This window comes from Podarcis liolepis (assembly GCF_965112155.1).
Source record: "Podarcis liolepis genome assembly, chromosome: 8".
Lineage (NCBI taxonomy): Eukaryota > Metazoa > Chordata > Lepidosauria > Squamata > Lacertidae > Podarcis > Podarcis liolepis.
In genome coordinates this window covers 65,952,123-65,969,164 of record NC_139560.1, presented here as the reverse complement: position 1 = coordinate 65,969,164, position 17,042 = coordinate 65,952,123, and the positions used below count along the sequence as shown (strand labels likewise).

Here is a 17,042-nt window from a genome sequence, read left to right as displayed (position 1 = left end):
TTGACCAAGGTTTGTTTGGGGTTGACTGCCCATGGGGAGACAAACCATGAGCCCAGGTTCACATGTGACACAATCTAAACCATGGCTCAGCTTCTGGTAGTGAGGACCATAGCAGCAGGACTGAGGTAGGAGCAATGGGGCTGCACTATTTTCTCTGGGCATCAGGATCTGTCATTTGCTGTCTGCCACATTTTGCAGACCCTCCAAGTGTCCCTATTTTCCAGGGACAGTTCCAGATTTACAGATGTCGTCCCGGTTTCTGACTTGATCCCGGAATGTCTCGCTTTTCCTTAGGACATCCCTATTTTCATCAGAGAAATGTTGGAGGGTATCAAGTTATGTGACCCCCGAGCCAAGGAGATAAGTCACTGTACAACCTTTAGAAGACATCTGAAGGCAGCTTTTAATGTTTAATGTTTTATTATGTTTTTAAATATGTTGGAAGCTGCCCAGAGTGGCTGGGGCAACCCAGTCAGACGGGCAGGGTATGATGATGATGATGATGATGATGATGATGATGATGTTGATGATAATCTGGACGTCTCTATTTTCATCGGAGAAATGTTGGAGGGTATGATTTTGGCTTACTGCTGTGTGTGATCCAGGCCAATATGCATTATGTTTGTTCATGCTTATCAGCATAAATGTATTTATTATTATTATACAGGTTCAGGTTATTAGAAAGGTTCAGGTGGTATATCCCAGTTATATTTGAAAAGTGGTACACCATGCAAATATGGATGCGACTCATGTGGTCAAGTATTGAGTTTGTATGTCTGTGTTTAATTTCTTTGACTGCCTGCTCTTTGCTCTCAGTGGCTGCAATTCAGAAAATTTGGAAGTAAGATCCACTGAAATCAAGAGACACTTCCAAATAAATGTGCTTAGGATTGGGGTGCCAAGCTCTACTTTTAGAGCCAGCAATAACAGGTGGTGCTTAATTGCTTTATATGTCAGAACGAGAACTGTTACAAACTGTTCACCCCATGACATAATCTAATGAAAATGCCTTTCACAACTCCTGTGTCTGCCATCTTCCATTGTTACTAGTCTGTTGTCTCCTAAAAGACAGAACAAAGCAAACTGCGGAAACCTCCTGGATTATTTTTGAGCACCCTAGCATTTCTGAATTGTGCATATCTAGAATTTGCATATCTAGAGGCATTTTTGCTTCTTCCTGGGCCACAATCACACCATACACTTAAAGCACTATGATACCGCTTTAAACAGCCATGGCTTCCCCAACACATTCTGGGAAATGTAGTTTGTTAATGGCACTTTTTAGGAGGCCCCTGTTGCCTCATGGAGCTACAATTCTCCTTCACAGGAACTCTGTTGATTGTAGCTCTGTGAGGGGAATAGGGCCTCCTAGTAACTCTCAGCACCCATAACAAACTACAGCTCCCAGAATTCTTTGGGGGAAGCCATGACTGTTTAAAGTAGCATCATAGTGCTTTAAATGTATGGTGTGGATGTGGTCACAAAGAAAATAGCAGACCAATACTTAGCTCTTCTAGCGAGAGCTGGACTTAAGATTTTCTCAATAGGCTGTGGGAGAAAAGTTGTCTTGGGCCTTTGGCGTATCATACAGCCATTTTTTAAATGAATAAATAAATCTGCCTGGCTATTGTGCAATCATTATGCAATAATGTATTCAGGGCAAGGGAATATTTTAATTTGAAGAAATATGTTAATACTTGTTTTGGAGTACATATTCCTCTTTCCCTCAGGAAAGGAATTTCCCTTCATTCTGGAGCCACTACCCAAGCCTCTCATCTGTAAATGAAGACCCATAGAGCACCTGATAGTCAGCACGTCATCATGGGTAGCATTCAACTACGGCTGTTGAGACCTGAGTTCAAAGCTCTGCTTATCCATGAAACTCACTGGGATGAGTTTGTGCCAGTCCCTATCTCTCAGACTAGCAAGGTGACTGTGAGGATGAAATAGTGGCGGTGGTGTAGAACCACACAGGTAACTTTGACTTTCTTGAAGGATGGAAATGGAAGAGTGCTCTGGAGATATCCCTCAAATCTTGCAACGCTACAGCCTGGGGAAATCTAGGGCCTGCTTAAAACATCATTTTCTTCCGGCTAGCAGCACCAGATGCAGTTTTCTGGGCCGAGACAGGAACACAGACATTGCCCTCAAAGTCATTGTAATACTCAAATAGATCTTGGAGCTCTAATTACCTGGAGTGAAGCAATTCAAGTTAATTTGATAGCTTGTCAGAAGACATTGCCCAGGTATCTGGAATGCATTTACTAGAAACCACACCTACCTGGGGAAGGGAGGAGGATATATAAACTATTGTGTTGTTTATTCATTTGATAGCTGTTGCAAGAGAGGCTTGGGAAACAGTTTGATCTGACTGATTGTTGGATTATAAGGGCACGGGTGAGAGTTGCCAGTTTTTCCTAGAATCACAGATGCATTCCCTGAACAGAGCCTGTCACATGGCATCTATACTTTCTCCCAATTTAAAGTGCTGCTTTTGATCTTGCAGGCCCTCGGGACGGAGTTTCAAACTGGCATACTCAAAGGACCACTTGTCTTCATGTGCACTTCCCCACACAACTCGGATGTTCAGATGCTCTTCTTCAGATGCTCCCACCACCTGAGAATTGGTTGGTGTCTATGGCAGAGGAGTCCCCTCAGTGGTGGCACCTTGCTTGACTGAGGAACGATCACAATTCCACTTACCGTATTTTTCGCTCTATAAGACGCACTTTTTCCCTCCTAAAAAGAAGGGGAAATGTGTGTGAGTCTACTGAAGCGAAAGCAGGCTGTGCAGCTAGCCCAGAAGCCAGAACAGTGAGAGGGATTGCTGTGCAGCGCTCCCTCTCGCTGTTCTAGCTTCTGGCTTAGCCGCGCTCTGTCCCTTCCCCCAGTTCCCGCAAAAGCCAGCAAGAGCCGCGCTCCCTTTAAAGAGCTGCCCTTCTCCCTCCTCAGGGAAAAGCCTGCAAGCACCACACACACACGGCTTGTGAAAGGGGGCGCTGGGCAGAGCCTGGGATGCATACAGGCTCTGCTCCGCGCTCCCTTTAAAGAAGATTTTTTTTTCTTGCATTCCCCCTCTAAAAACTAGGTGCATCTTATGGTCAGGTGCGTCTTATGGAGCGAAAAATACAGTATCTCTTATTTCCCAACTTCCAGAACAGTAGCAATTTTGCCTACGTTTCCTCATATATTAAAAAGGCCAAACAGTTCTGAGCATGTATAACAACAACAACAACTTTATTATTTGTACCCCGCTCATCTGAGAGAAGTTCTTAATATTTGATGTTTTGCTGTGTTTGATGTTTTAACTTTTTGGAAGCTGCCCAGAGTGGCTGGGGCAACCCAGTCAGATGGGCAGCATATAAATAATACATTATTGTTATTATTACATAGAAAATGTAGGGTTGCTGGGAATTATATAACTTGGTGACCACATAAGGAGGGTTAGGTTGAGAAGGAGGGACTAGCCCATAGCGGTGAGTGGAGATTGCAACATAGCTCTCTTCAGCCCTAATCCGAAATGTAGGGTTGGGAGAGAAATTTGATTTAGTTAACATTTATTTATTTCAAAATGTCACATTTGCTTCATAAAGCTGATACACTGCTTGATTGTAAAGAACATACATTTAATAGTGAATCTATCAAATTTGTACTTTCCTAAGGAATATGAGACTATGAAGCACGGCTTTTCTTCAAAATTTACAGTTATTTGAATCTTTCGATGCAGTTTACCAGCCAATGTATACAGAAATGCATAGACTAGGGGAACGTGTGCATAAGAATTACCATACCATATTTTTCCGTGTATAAGATGCCCCCATGTATTTTTCTGAAGACTAAATTAAGAAAGCAATATTGTAAAGCAAAGAATATCATCTTATACCAGGAAAAATGCAGTATTGGTGAAAATACCATAAAAAAGACTCTTGAGAGTCCCATGGACTGCAAGAAGATCAAACGTATCCATTCTTAAGGAGATCAGCCCTGAGTGCTCACTGGAAGGACAGATCCTGAAGCTGAGACTCCAGTACTTTGGCCACCTCACGAGAAGAGAGGACTCCCTGGAAAAGACCCTGATGTTGGGAAAGATGGAGGGCACAAGGAGAAGGGGACGACAGAGGATGAGATGGTTGGATAGTGTTCTCGAAGCTACCAGCATGAGTTTGACCAAACTGCGGGAGGCAGTGGAAGACAGGCGTGCCTGGCGTGCTCTGGTCCATGGGGTCACGAAGAGTCGGACACGACTAAACGACTAAACAACAACATAAAAGATAGGGGAATTTTCCTGCAAAAATGTGTGCATCTGTCAAAGCTGCAAACAAAAATGTGTTCATTAGGAGAAGTTTGTACTAAACTGATGAATTTGTATGAGGATTAAAAAAATAAATACACAGAAATGTGGAGGACTGAATTTAAGATTGGGAAAATGATAAACTGAGAGCACTAAAAGGAACAGATCCTTCCCTACTGACATGTTGCCAGCCACTCTTCCCTCTTTCTCTGTTTCCTGCCTCCCTATACAGAATTTTGCACCTTTTTGCAAAAGGGTGTGACAAACTGCTGAAAATACCCAGCACCACTAAGTAAATCAGTATTGTCTCTGTAATTGCTACTTATTGGTATTTCCTTGCTCAGCAATGTGTTAGACAAAGGTGGGGATTTTTCATCTTCTGTTAGGCAAGTGAAGAATTTATAATGAACACAAATAGCTTTGGATTTTTCTATAAATACACCTGGGCGCATGCCCTGAGGATCTTTCTTCTCACTTGTCAAGGAGGGTGGGAGGACAGCTGCTTTGCAGTAAAAAGGTTTAACTGTCTTAACAACCATAAAAAAGGCATCATAAAGAAGGCTGGCCAGTTAAGGGTGTGCAAAACTTGTCTTGGCTAATTCTGAACCCAGCCAAACCTGGCTGGGGCATGTAAACAGCCTGTTGACTCAGACACAGACCTTCAGGCTCACCTGTCCATTGCACAATGTTTAAGGCAGGTAGGAGGGAATCAGATCACGTTAGAGAAGCAAAAAGAAACTAAACTGGCAACCTGGTATGAATGAAGACATTGGAGGTAGGAATTACCGCATTTTTTCGCTCTATAAGACGCATCAGACTACAAGACGCACCTAGTTTTGGGAGGAGGAAAACAAGAAAAAAAATATTCTGAATCTCAGAAGCCAGAACAGCAAGAGAGATCGCTGTGCAGCGAAAGCAGTGATCCCTCTTGCTGTTCTGGCTTCTGGAATAGCTGCGCAGCCTGCATTTGCTCCATAAGATGCACACACATTTCCCCTTACTTTTTAGGAGGGAAAAAGTGAGTCTTATAGAGCAAAAAATACGGTATGAGCTCAGTTTCCCTCATGCTGGAAATTCAAATGTGGAAACTGACAAGGCAGTTATCTGTCTAATACAAAGGTACCCAATAAGGTGACCTACAACTCCCATCAGCCCTCACCAGCCTAGCTAGTGGTCAAGGATGATGTGATCAACACATAAGGGCACCAATGTGCCCTCTGTGTAATCCTTTTGGGTCTACTCATAAGTAATCCCCATTGAGTTCAATGGAACTTACTCCCAGGTAAGTGAGCAGGACTGACCCAAGGCATTTTGCTGCCTGAGGCAAAGAACAGCACGATGCCTCCACCCGCCCATAATCCATGTACAAAAGCTGTCTAGATTGGCAGTTAATCTCACTTCAGTGTTGGTCATGAGACAGCATCTTCCATGGCTTTGGAGGAAAGCAGATGAGATTAAGGAGTGTAGGTCAGGCCGGGCGGCACACTAATTAAAATTGGCATCCCCACCCACACTTTATGATGCAGTATGAGCCACTCAATGGATATCCTACTCAGAATGTATATCACCGTGTGAATAATGTATTCACACATCCAGTCTTTGTGCCAACATTTCCAGAGGTACAAGCTTGGTGGATCAGGGGGACGCTGTGGACATAGTGTATCTTGATTTGAGTGAGGCTTTTGACAAAGTCCCCCATGATATTCTTGTGGAGAAGCTGGTAAAATGTGGTCTGGATGAGGTTACTATTATGTGGATTTGTTGCTGGTTGGCTGACTGAACCCAAAGAGTGCTCAGTAATGGCTCCTCATCATCCTGGAAAAAAGTGGCAAGTGGTTCTGTCCTGGGTATGTTGTCCAATGCCTTTACAAATGACTTGGATCAAGGAATTGAAGGGATGTTCATCAAATTTGCAGATGACACCAAACAGGGAGGGGTAGCTAATGCTGTAGAAGACAGAATCAGAATTCAAAATGACCTTAACAGATTGGAGCTAACAAAATGAATTTCAGTAGGGACAAATGTAAGGTTCTGCACTTGGGCAGGAATAACCAGTTGTACAGATATAAGATAGGGGACACCTGACTTGCCAGTGGTACATGTGAAAAGAATCTGTGGTCTTAGTAGACCACAAGCTTAACATGAGTCATCAGTGAGATGCAGTAGCAAAAAAAAGCTAATCTATTCTAGGCTGCATCAACAGAAGTATGCAGATCAAGGGAAGTCACAGTTACTGCTCCATTCTGCCTTGGTCAGATCTCCTCTGGAGACCTGTGTCCAGTTCTGGGCACCACAATTTAAGAAGGATGTTGACAGGCTGGAACGTGTACAGAGGAGAGCAACTAAGATGATCAAGGGTCTGGAAACCAAGCCTTATGAGGAATGGTTGAGAGAATTGGGTATGTTTAGCCTGGATAAGAGGAGACTGAGAAGAGATATGATAGCCATCTTCAAATATCTAAAGGGCTGTCATATGGAAGATGGAGCAAGCTTATTTTCTCCTGCTCTAGGGGGTAGGATCCAAATCAATGGCTTCAAGTTACGAGAAAGGAGATTCTGACTCAAGATCAGGAAGACCTTTCTGACAGTAAGAGCTGTTAGACAGTGAAACGGGCTCCCTGGGGAAGTAATGGACTCGCCTTCATGGGAGGTTTTCAAGCAGAGGCTGGATGGCCATCTGTCATGGATGCTTCAGTTGAGATCCCTGCATTGCAGGAGATTGGACTAGATGACCTTTGGGTATCTTCCAACTCTACAATGCTATGATTCTATGCCTCAGGCATCTTCTGCACCCAGAATGAGCTTACTGAACTGGAGTGACCACATTTCTGTACTTCAGACACTTTATAGATTTGAAAAGCTAATGGCTGCAACTAGAAATTCATAAGCCGCACTTGAGAGGCAGTGTGGTGTAGTGGTTAAGAGTGGTGGACTCGTAATCTGGGGAACTGGGTTCGCGTCTCCGCTCCTCCACATGCAACTGCTGGGTGACCTTGGGCCAGTCACACTTCTCTGAAGTCTCTCAGCCCCACTCACCTCACAGAGTGTTTGTTGTGGGGGAGGAAGGGAAAGGAGATTGTTAGCTGCTTTGAGACTCCTTCGGGTAGTGATAAAGTGGGATATCAAATCCAAACTACTACTACTACTACTACTACTACTACTACTCTTCTTCTTCTTCTTCTTCTTCTTCTTCTTCTTCTTCTTCTTCTTCTTCTTCTTCTTCTTCTTCCTAAAATCAATTCAACAGGCATTAGGAATGCATTTAAAGAAATATTAAGTTTATAAGAGTTTTTAAAAATCCCGTTGCATTCATTTCTTTAAAAAATTGTTAAGCGTTTCAAAATAAATATGCAGCCCTGAACTTGAAAAAATATGAGCATTTAAAGCATATCTTTACTTGGCCAGCCTTTACTGAGGTAAATAAAAAGATAAAAAATGGGATGCTCCCATCATCAGTCACTGGTTAATAGCTCCAGTTTGCAACCATTTGGTAACATGATGAGATCACTGGTTTAGCCCAATCCCCATCCTTTTCTCACTGTTGAAATAGTAACTTTCTGCCAACACTAACAAGGCTGATAGAGAAGGAAAAATCCACTCTATATATGTCTCAGTGATATCACCGTCTATTTTCCATTTGCGGAGAACAAGTGGCATTTCCCTGTAATATAGAGAGGGGGAAAATGGCAGAGCCCCAGTTTTAAGTACTTTGATGTTGAAACTTACTAGCCCTGTTCATTTCATCAAAGCAGACATGGAAACTGTACGTGCTTAGAATTAGCAATGAGGCTTACCTGGAATTAAATTCTGTACCAAACAGCAGTTCTTTTACATCATCAAGGTGTTGCGGAAGGTTCTCCTACGCTCCTGGAAGAAGAAAGCTCACATCCTAGGAGCTTTAAAACTGATCTAGAGGATGTCCAAGAAACTGTATTCTTTGTTGGAATTCATATAGAATGGAGGTATAATCTACAGCTAGATCTAAAGAGCATGTTTGGTGTATCAGAGTAGAGAACTTCATTATGCCCCATAGGCTTTTGTTTTAATTTTCATGCATTGCACTCTAAACTTCTATATAAGGATGGACACACCTGTTAATATCTGTGTCTTGTTTTTTCACTCTTAAGTTCAGTCCCTGGATCCGGAGGTTTTAGAAAACTATTGCCCAGACTCTAATATTCCGTTCCTAATCAAGGTGATTGAGAGGGTGGTGACCAGCTAGCTTCAGGTATACCTGGAGGAAGCAGATTATCCAGCTCAGGCATGGCCAAACTTGGCCCTCCAGCTGTTTTGGGACTACAGTTCCCATCATCCCTGACCACTGGTCCTGTTAGCTAGGGATGATGGGAATTGTAGTCCTAAAACAGCTGGAGGGCCAAGTTTGGCCATGCCTGATCTAGCTCCTTGCTAATCTGGTGTGAAACCTGGTTTCAAGTACCAAAAGAGCCTTGGTTGCCCTGATTGATTACCTCTGTTGGGAGACAGAAAGTCGGACTGCGACTCTTGTTGGTATTCTTGATCTCTCAATGCCTTCTGATGCCTTTGACCACAGTGTTCTTCTGGAGCAAATCAGCAAAGTGAGAGCTGAAGTTACTTGTGTGAGTTGGGGTAAGCCTTGTGTGCACTGAGCTTTCCTCATTTGGCATTTAAAAAAATAAGAAGGGGGCGAAAGGGAGTGGGTGTCCAGGAAAATAAACTTTGCCAATCCCACCCACCATTGTACCCAATGTGTTTTGACTATACAGTGGTACCTCTGGTTATGTACTTAATTCGTTCCGGAGTTCTGTTCTTAACCTGAAACTGTTCTTAAACTTAGGTACCACTTTAGCTAATGGGGCCTCCCGCTGCTGCCGCCATGCGATTTCTGTTCTCATCTTGAAGCAAAGTTCTTAACCCGAGGTACTATTTTTGGGTTAGCGGAGTCTGTAACCTGAAGCGCATGTAACCTGAAGCGTATGTAACCCGAGGTACCACTGTATGAGATTTTGGGTTTAGGCGTGCTCCCCGGAATGTAACCGCTTATGGGTTTACTGTCCTAGCATTATAAAGTCCTAAATCTTGGACCAAGTACTGAAGAGTGCCTCTCCCCTTATTACCCATCTGTGACCCTACAAGTGGCAAGTGAGGCCTTGTTGCCCCTCAGAGCATTTTGAGTGGTGCTTCCCCATTGATGGAATTCCCTCCCTGGTGAGGTGTGCCTCTCCCCCCGAAACCACTGGCTGGGATAATGTTTATAAAGTGTTTTTTGGCAGGACTTTTTTTCAGCCAGAACATGGGCGCCATTGCCATTATAAAAGAACACAAGGAGGCATTCACGGTGAGTTCTGGCACCTTTTTTTCTAGAAAAATAGCGCTGCTTTTTAGATTGTTTTTAGAATGCCTTAAAAATATTTTTTTTTTTTTTTGCATTGATGTGTTAGCCCCCCCGGGGGGTGCAGGATATAAACTGATTAAATCACCTTCATTGATACCATATAATTTAACATCTGAGTAAGCATGATTTTTGTTAGTGCAAGCATCTCTTCTCAGCAGCGTGTACAGAGCGAGAGCAGGGTACATACTATCAAATAAAGTGATCTATGGAATAGCAAATGACACAATGATGATTGTTCGCACAGATAGAGTTGTCACTCAGCAAAGCTACCCATTTATGTTAATTTAAAGCTACTGAGGACTCCTTACACAATAGGAGTTAGATCACTGTGAATAATGGACACAGGCAAGGAGTAAGTAAGGCACTTAATAGGAAGCAAACCCCATTAAATTAAATGGGGTTTGTTTTTTTTTAAGAGTAGATCTAGATCATGTGGCACTGTTTTGCCTTACAGGATTATTTTGAAAGCAAATTTCCATTTAAACATGAAAGTCAGCCTCAGTCTGCCACCTTTTCAGCTTTATGTCTTCCTTGCTCTGACACTTTTTAAAATTTTATTTTACTATCTCCTACACCTCGGTCCAGTATACCTGAAGGAGCGTCTCCACCCCCATCGTTCTGCCTGGACACTGAGGTCCAGTGCTGAGGGCCTTCTGGAGGTTCCCTCACTGTGAGAAGCCAAGTTACAGGGAACCAGGCAGAGGGCCTTCTCGGTAGTGGCACCCGCCCTGTGGAACGCCCTCCTATCAGATGTCAAAGAGAAAAATAACTACCAGACTTTTAGAAGACATCTGAAGGCAGCCCTCTTTAGGGAAGCTGTTAATGTTTAACAGACCGCTGTATTTGTGTGTTTTTTTAGACCACTGTATTTTAATATTTTGTTGGAAGCCACCCAGAGTGGCTGGGGAAACCCAGCCAGATGGACGGGGTATAAATAATAAATTCTATTCTATTCTACACACATCACGGAAATATATCCTTTTGGTTTTGCAACATTCTCTCACACAAGCAATTTTCATGTATTACATGTATGCAGAGCTATTGCTGCTAAGATTTTGCAATGCAGTTTTCCAGTCAAGTAATGTGTATGAAAAATGCATATACCAGAGGAAAGTGTGCATAAATGTATATGAAAATAATATATATGGCATGCATTATATTAGGGTGAATTATGTGTGTGTTTTCCTGTATGTGTGTAAAACAAATTTGCATTCAAAAATGTTTCTATTAGGGGAACTACACAAGTTTTTGAGGACTTAAAAAAAACCCAGAAACTGTTGCAGAAATGTGGGAAACCAAAATTGGGAAGGGGGAAAAAAGTAACCGAGAGAAAGCTAACTTGACAGATTTGTCCATTTCTATCCGGAGAATGGCATATCTGAAAGTTGATTTGAAGAATGCATGTCTTCTCTGGGAAACAGATGCACACACTCTTCTTCCTGCATCATGTCTGCCTATATGCACCAAATAACAAAAAATAGAGGCATCCTGTCAGTAATCGTGCTGCAGCATTCTGCACTAACTGCAGCTTCTGGATCAACTGCGAGGGAAGCCCCACACAAAGCACATTGCAGTAATCCAGCCTTGAAGTAACAAGCGCATGAGTGACTGAGGCCAAGTTCTCCTGGTCCAGGAATAGGTATAGCTGCCAGGGGCTGGAATGAGGAGGAATGGTGCCCCCCCCCTGTTATCCTGAACCTTCCTGAGAACAGTATAGATTTAGAACAGTGGTTTGCAGAAGGGCATAATTCAGAGACTGTAGAGGGGGAAAGTTGGAAATATTGGAAGAGGAACAGCAGGAAGAAGAAACACCGGGGGGGGGGGAGAGAGACAGCTGACAGACTCAGTGTCTTTGGAAAGCATTCCTGATCCCCCCTCTCCCAGGACCAGGCGGGCATTGAGAGTAATAGAACAGAGAGCTCAGAGACAGAAAGCTCAGATTAGTCAATGCAGGAGTGACGCAGAATAAGGGGGACGTGGGATTTTACTTGGAGCAACGCCATTTCTAAAGAGAGACCACATTCCTTTGTCTCTTGCTGTGATTATTGAATAAACTAATTGGCAAGAACTCTTCTTTTTTAAAATCTGCTTCTTTGTTGCCACTGTGGGAGGGATCTGTTCCCCTGAAGCCTGGCAATACCTGGCAATAGCTGTCAAATCACTTGCAGTTAAAGGCACTTTTAGCCACTGAACCTCCAGTGACAACGCTGGACCCAGAAGCACCCCCAAATTTCTGGCCTGCTTCTTTAGAGGTTGCGCAGCCCCCAGTGCCAGATTTACATATAAGCTAAACAAGCTATAGCTTAGGGCCCCACTCTCTTGGGCCCCCCCAAAATAATTAAAGGGGAAAAAACCTGGATGTACATTTCCAAAATATAATACAGTGGTACCTTGGGTTACATACGCTTCAGGTTACATACGCTTCAGGTTACAGACTCTGCTAACCCAGAAATAGTGCTTCAGGTTAAGAACTTTGCTTCAGGATGAGAACAGAAATCGTGCAGCAGTGGTGCAGCAGCAGTGCCCCATTAGCTAAAGTGGTGCTTCAGGTTAAGAACAGTTTCAGGTTAAGTACAGACCTCCAGAACGAATTAAGTACTTAACCTGAGGTACCACTGTACAATTACTTTGATAAAATACATATTTTGTTATGTGCAAATGGCTTTAGATACCTAATAGATCCATAAATTACCATATAACATATATTCAACACAAAAAAAACAGGGACAATTTGTTGCTGACAAAAGACAGTAGGACATATAAAGGGCCCCATTACCTTCAGTAGCTTAGGGCGTCATCAAACCTAAATCCAGCCCTGGCAGCCCCATCCAGGATAAGCAATTGACCCATTTCTTGGACGTGGGAATAATTCACCCACAAGATTCAAGCTCAGCTTGTTTTTCCTCATCCACCTTGCCACGGCATCCAAGGCAATTGCCCAGCGACGGTGTGGCCTCTCCCGATTCAGATGTTATGGGGAAATAGAGCTGAGCGTCAGTAGCATACCGATGGCACCTTATCCTGGAACTGCTCCCATGACCGCTCCCAATGACTTAATGCAGGGACAGAAGAAGGGGTGTGTGGTGGAGGTGGTCCACCCTGGATGTCACCACTGAGGGGGAGGGGTGACAAAATGCCGGGCAGCACTCACTGCAGCACGCCCGAGCCACGCATCTCTCCTGGGAGTGACATGGTGGCTTGGGGGCCCACAGGCTCTGTGATGCCGCCAGTGGCGTAGCGTGGAGGGTGCAGGGGGGGCCGGCCGCACCAGGCGCAACATCTGGGAGTTAGGGTTAGGGGGCGCAAATCCACGGGTTAGGGGGCGCAAATTACTTGCCTTGCCCCGGGTGCTGACAACCCACGCTACGCCACTGGATGCCGCAAGCGGTCTGCCCGCTGCCTCCCCCTCAGCTGTAGGGCGGCTGAGTGGAAGGAGGCAGGCAGACTCTGGAGGCCCTGCGGAGGGTTCTGCCCCAGCTCGCACCGTCCCTGGGCACAGGGCACGCGCGCCACCCCAGGCGACTGATCAGCTTGCTCCGCCGTTGGCTTAATGCAGATATTAAAATAGCACTGGAGATTTGGGGCAGAACAGAGCTGCCCAGAGGCTGGAAAACACTCTTCTGCTGCTACTCTTTGGATTCTGTGCTGAATGTAGGATTGGAACCACGAACAAGAAAGCTACCGGGTCATTGCAAATTAGTGGCTTTGTAAAGAACAAAATGGTCTCATTTGTTAGCGGGTGTCTCCCTTCAGAAGAAAAAGAATGGGAGGTTTTGTCTCCGATGCAAGGCCTTTCATACAATGCCAAGACAAGCAACAGTCATGCACTGGGAATGAAAATTAGAAGTGTCTTCTTGTTGGTATACAATTACTTGTGCCCCGAGGAGGCAGCATCTTAGGCACACAGCTGCACTGCAAATGTTTCTCCAAGTTTATTTAGTGAAAGGAGTGTGTGTACTTTACATACTAAAGCCAATTGCACTCCTGTGCCAGTTGATTCCACTCCTTCGCTGAGCTGTATGGTGACTAAGTGAGAAACAGTCACCGAAGCCTGAGGAGTTGGGGAGCTCAGTGAAGAAAGTGTCTGGCAGCAGACAGAGACAGGCCTTCGAATATTGCAAAAGGCCCGTTCAGTGGAATGATTAAGGCAGCACTCCTAAACATACTAAACAGGAGTAGGACTCACTGAATGTTAGTGAGACAAAGTAAATATGCAAAGGATAGCTACAGTTCTATCTGCACTTACTCAGGAGTGACGCCCAGCTAGAAAATTTCCACAGGTTACTCTGAGCCTAATAACATACCCTCCAACATTTCTCCAATGAAAATAGGGATGTCATATTCAATAATAATAATAATAATAATAATAATAATAATAATAATAATACCCCACCCATGTGACTAGGTTACCCCAGCCACTCGGGGCGGCTCCCAACATACAGTGGAACCTCGGTTTTTGAGCATCTTGGAAGCCAAATGATTCAGAACCCGAACACCGAAAGCCCGGAAGTGAATGCTTCCGTTTTCAAACATGCCTTGGAAGTCAAACAGCTTCCAAGGTGCGTTTCTCCATTTTCTCAATAGAATTTGCTGACCACCCATTGTGCCTCGGTTATTGAACGTTTCGGAATCGAACAATCTTCTGGAATGGATTACGTTCGACAACCGAGGTGCCACTGTATATAAAAACATAATAAAACATTAAACAACATCCTTATACAGGACTGCTTTCAGATGACTTGGGGGTTGAATAGCGCCATACCATCCAACATTTCTCTGATGAAAATAGGGAGGAAAAGCTGATCAAATCAGAAACGGGGATGACTTCTGTAAATCCAGAAAACAGGGACACTTGGAAGGTCTGTAATAATACTACTAATAGATGGTAAGGGAGAAGTTTAGGAATTGTGTGTGTCTGTGAAATTCTAATTGCAACATCACTTTACATGTTTGAGAATTTAGGTCTGATAAAAACAGGCAGTGGGGAGGAATTCGATTCACTGCACAATTAAAGCTTAATCGATCAAATGTACTCTTTGGAAAACAAATCTGAGAACCAAAACACAGCCATCCTTTAAAATTAGTGCTTGCCTGAATTTTGCAATGTAAATGACGTTTAGAAAAATGCATTGATTAGGGGTAATGTGCATAAAAAGAATATAGTGGTCAAAATAACAGACAAATGTATTATATTAAAATTGGCATACAAAATTGTGTTTATTAGGAGAAATTCACACTAAAATGCTGGAGAAATTGAACTGAAAATGTAGATAAATGAATTGAAGATGAGGAAAACGAGAGGACTGGAATTGACACATCTTTCTATCCCAATAACTTTCTCTTTTTTCAATATTTTGAGTTCATTCTCACAAGTGACGTCAAGTGAAGTGCCAAAGCACTTACGTGTTCTACTTTACAGAGGACAACTCTCTGTTTGTCCAGCCCAAGTGCAATTTCAATATAAAGAACACATCCAGACATTCATCCTGATTTGCTTATTTGGTGCTGATACGTCTCCCTATTAAGAATAGGTTTATCTCATGCTTTTCAAGCCATTTCTCCATTGCTTTCAAAACTGCAAAAAGTCTGTTTCTTTTTTAAAATAAAGTGGACTTGTTGCGCTTAGACAACAGAGCACTTTAATCTGCTTTAATGGTGTTAACTTTGGGTGTGTCCTTGAATAGTAGTGGTCCAGAGGTGACTGACTGTAGGAACTGGTGCCTGAATGGTGCAGCAATACTTTTTAAAGTGTTGGCCCTAGTACAGCTCTTCTTCCAGCAGCAAAATGTCTTCACCCAGCATGGATGGGTATAACAGAGAGGGAGAGTCAAAGAAGCTGGAAAGAAACTTCAATGTGGTTCCTGTTCAGGCAGATGATCTGAATTACATCTTGTTTATATCCAGCCTAGTGGAGTAAACTCAGCAAAATACACAACCAAATTCTGTTGTGTAATTTTTCTGTGGAGGAGAGCTTGAAGACAATAATAGCACTGGATGGATGTTTGGAAGACTTCAGAACCACCAAATTATGCTCAATTTTTTATATTCCGACAGACAACCTCCTATTGTGGTTTCCCCCCTCAGTTATGTACATTGCTTTGTGTAATTGTCGCTTCTGCAATTTGTGACTGTATTATCAAACAACATATTATCTCATGCACATGCTGGTTATTCCTGGACATGTTTGCAGAGGTGAATTGCTGTGTGTTGACGGAACGTTGTTTGCATATGTAAAGATGCCCACTTTGGAATCTTTCTGCTCCAAATACAGTTTGGGTGACTAAGGATTAGGGCTGTCTGTTCTGATTGAATTGGCATTGTGCTGAAGACTAGTTGGTAGTAGCTGATAGTACACACCCAAGCCCTTCATAAACATAACCTGTCTTGTCTGTACAGGATTTGAATTATGAGTGTTTTTCTCCCTTGCTGTTTCTATTAGGGCTGCACATCAAGCTTTCTCTTTCAATTGATCACTGTTTTTTCTTCTGCTGCTTTTCTGAGTTTAAAATGCAATGGCTCTATGAGCTTCATAGATCATAGACAGGCTTATTGTCAAGGTTTCAATCCTACACCTGCTTAAAGGTAAAGGGACCCATGACCATTAGTTCCAGTCATGGCTGACTCTGGGGTGGCGGCGCTCATCTCGCTTTATTGGCTGAGGGAGCCGGCATACAGCTTCCGGGTCATGAGGCGAGCATGACTAAGCCGCTTCTGGCGAACCAGAGCAGTGCATGGAAACACCGTTTACCTTCCTGCTGGAGCGGTACCTATTTATCTACTTGCACTTTGACGTGCTTTCGAACTGCTAGGTTGGCAGGAGCTGGGACTGAGCAACAGGAGCTCACCCCATCGCGGGGATTCGAACTGCTGACCTTCTGATTGGCAAGTTCTAGGCTCTGTGGTTTAATCCACAGCGCCACACCTGCTTACTAGGGAGTAAATCCTGGATAGCTCAGTTGGTTAGAGCATGGTGCTGATAATGCCAAGGCTGCAGGTTCAAGTCCCATATGGGGCAGCTGCATATTCCTGCATTGCAGGAAGTTGGACTGAATGATCCTCAGGGCCCCTTCTACCTCTACAATTTCATGACTTTAAATCCCATTGAACTCAGTGGGAGTTTCTACTTTCAAGAAAAGATGTACAGAACCAGGCAAGAAAAGTCCCATATATAGCAATGTGAAATGATTCCGGACACTTCTGAGCTTGCATGGGTGACTGTCAATATTCACCAGCAAATGAAGGGGGTGGGGAATAGGGTGAATTGTTGGAACCACCTGAAGATTCCTGAGACACTCCCAGTAAACAGTTGAGCAACAAGACCTGTTTGGGTCATTTCTCAAAATTCCTTTGTCAATATTGACAGCCAATGGCAAAATT

The 17,042-nt window shown here is 43.6% G+C and overlaps 1 protein-coding gene and 1 long non-coding RNA gene across 3 annotated transcripts in view; one reads left to right on the top strand and one right to left on the bottom strand.

Moving 5' to 3' along the window:
• MYLK4 (myosin light chain kinase family member 4) overlaps window positions 1–12,044 on the top strand; it is a 797,874-nt gene extending 785,830 nt beyond the window's left edge. For both annotated transcript variants that reach the window (XR_014529601.1, XR_014529602.1), the window contains one exon: window positions 11,934–12,044. The gene's annotated coding sequence lies outside the window, so the exon portion shown is untranslated. The remainder of the gene's footprint in view (window positions 1–11,933) is intronic.
• Window positions 5,632–12,689, bottom strand: LOC310714413. The gene is made up of 3 exons (XR_014529723.1): window positions 12,442–12,689; window positions 8,761–8,850; window positions 5,632–7,520 (listed from the first exon to the last, which is right to left on the bottom strand). It is a non-coding gene; the product is annotated as an uncharacterized lncRNA (long non-coding RNA).
• Between the last annotated feature and the right edge of the window lie 4,353 nt (window positions 12,690–17,042).